General features: G+C 36.0%; 1 protein-coding gene across 1 annotated transcript in view; it reads left to right on the top strand.

Annotated features, from left to right (window-relative positions):
* Positions 1–2,500, top strand: part of LOC135199584 (uncharacterized) — an 8,596-nt gene that overhangs the window by 5,452 nt on the left and 644 nt on the right. The gene's annotated exons all lie outside the window — the stretch shown is intronic.

The raw sequence follows: 2,500 nt of genomic DNA on the forward strand, positions 1-2,500 counted from the left end.
TCATCCCCTCTTAGTTGGCTGTATAGTCTTTTCTGGTTGGTTCCGAATAGTTTTTTGTTCGTTGGTATCCCTTATTCCTGTTCATGTACCGTTGGATCTTATGTGCTTTGGCCTTAAGCCTTTTTTCTGTTTTACATCTTCTATTGTTCTTATTTAGTTCCCCTCTTCTTGTACTTTGTATTTCTCGTTGAGTTCCTCCCTCCCTTGTTTTCTTGCTTCTTAGCCTTTTTTCTGCCATCTCTTTCAGTTACTCAAATCAGATCTCATCACCATGATTTGCTTTTCCAGGCGCCTTTTCCAAGGAGGTTGCTGTTTTGGTTTCTGTTGGGTTGGTTTGTGCTGGTGGTGTTGTTGTTCGAATTCCCATCAGTTCTGCTACTAATAATCTTGCTCCTGCATATGTCAAGTTATTTGTTTCTGTGATACTGGTGGTCTGTATTATGCCCATTATTTCATTGACCTCACTTGTTTTCTCCCTTAATTTCTTGGTTGTTGTAGGCTTTCATGGAGGGGATCTTTGTTCTCTCTGTATCTGGCTCCATCCATTGTATAATCATTTTCTACCCATTCACCTTCCTCTCCTGTTACTTCGTCGGTGTTTCTTCGTGTGTCGTTGTTTGATACCTCATCCTCCCTGTCGTCTTCTGTGGCTTCGTTTCTCAGTTCGTCTTCGTGTAATTCGTTGTCGTGTGACATTTCCCTTTCCAGTTCTTCTCTTTCTGTTGGGGAGAGCCAGTTCTTTTTCTTTATGTTCCTTACTTGGTCTGCCAGCCTCTGCTCTGTTTGGGGGGTGTTATTCCTCTCATTCCAGATGTTTGACCAATCTTCTTCTATCCTCTCTCCGTGCGGTTGCTTCTGATGTAGCATCTCATATTTCCTTATTTTCTTCTCTTGTCCATTTCTTCCTTTTTGCCTCTGTAGCTCCAATCTCAGGCTGTTGATTACTGTCGTTGTGGTGATCAGTTGCTTGATGACGACCTCCAAGTACCTGACCGTCTTCCCCTCAATTGGGTTTGAATACCTGGTTGCCGGACGAAGCTCCTCTGTTGCCAAGAGGTTCCAATTTACGTCGTTGTGGTTTATTCCTTCATTTCTTTCCATCATTGCTGAGTTTTGCTATTTAACCCATAGCTGGACCCTACATCAGGGATAGGTACTCATTTACAGCTGAGTAGACTGAGGAAATTATGGTAAAGATCCTTTCCCAAGGAATCAACGCCGAGGAGAGCGGTCACCCATCCAACAACTGACCAGAGCCAATTGTTGCTTAACTTGACTTAAGTCTATTGACGACCTAACCCACTCCTCCACGGCGCCACACATTAGTTATTATTATTATTATTATTATTATTATTATTATTATTATTATTATTATTATTATTATTTTTTATTATTATTATTATTATTGGAGAAGCAAATCCACAGTTATGTAAATGTACATATATTTAAATTTAAAAACAATATATGTACATTTACATAACTGTGGATTTGCTTCTCCATTTGAAGACTCGTGCTACTATGAGGATTTTTTTAATTAATTATTATTATTATTATTATTATTATTATTATTATTATTATTATTATTATTATTATTATTATGAAGATACTTGTCGAATTGAAGGAAAAAAGGAGATACTGAAAAATCTGGAAGTGAAAAACCGGAGTAATATAAACTGAAAAGAACTTATATTATGAAGCTTCAAGAGGAATTGAAACAAAAGAATAGTAATACTTCCATATAGCATGTATGTATTCAGAGACGATGACAGATAGATGCTACACTGACAGCTGTGGAAATTCAGGCCAATAAATCAGACCAACTACTGAAGTCAATGGAAAAAGTATGCGATAAAGACAAATAATTAAAGACAAACTCATCATCAAGGAAAATGTGAAATCCTGAAAGCAGAGTATAGACGGCAAAACGCATCGAAATAAGTATAGAGAAATCTATAAATAACGAAAGAAAAGAAAGCCCAGATATAATAGCAATATAATAACAATAGTCGAAATATTTTCACATCATTACCTTCATCCTCAGCAATGTTCTTTTCTTTTTCAATTGTCTCTCGTAAAATTCTCTCTAGTGTTAGACGTGAGAAGGATCTCGTAATGCGGAGAGTAATACATACTCTAACACAAGTAAGAACAGCGAAAATCTTCCTGCCAATTTTGCCGACTAGACTAGCCAGTTTTCTATGTTCCGTCTTCACTGTGTGTGTGTGTGTGTGTTTTTTTTTTTTTTTTTTTTTTTTTTTTTTTTTTTTTTTTTCGTGTGTATGCGGGCCGGAGATACTTGTCGAACTGAGAAACAAGGGAAAATGGAGATACTCAAAAAAATATGGAAATGAAAAACGAGCAACATGAACTGAAAATCTAAAAAAAAAAAAAAAAAAAAAAATCTTACATGAAGCTTTAAGAGGAATTGACAGGAAGAAGATAGGAGAATAATTGAATTATAATGAATTAAAATGAAAAGAATAGACTGTTCAAATATTTC

This window comes from Macrobrachium nipponense, chromosome 26 (assembly GCF_015104395.2).
Source record: "Macrobrachium nipponense isolate FS-2020 chromosome 26, ASM1510439v2, whole genome shotgun sequence".
Lineage (NCBI taxonomy): Eukaryota > Metazoa > Arthropoda > Malacostraca > Decapoda > Palaemonidae > Macrobrachium > Macrobrachium nipponense.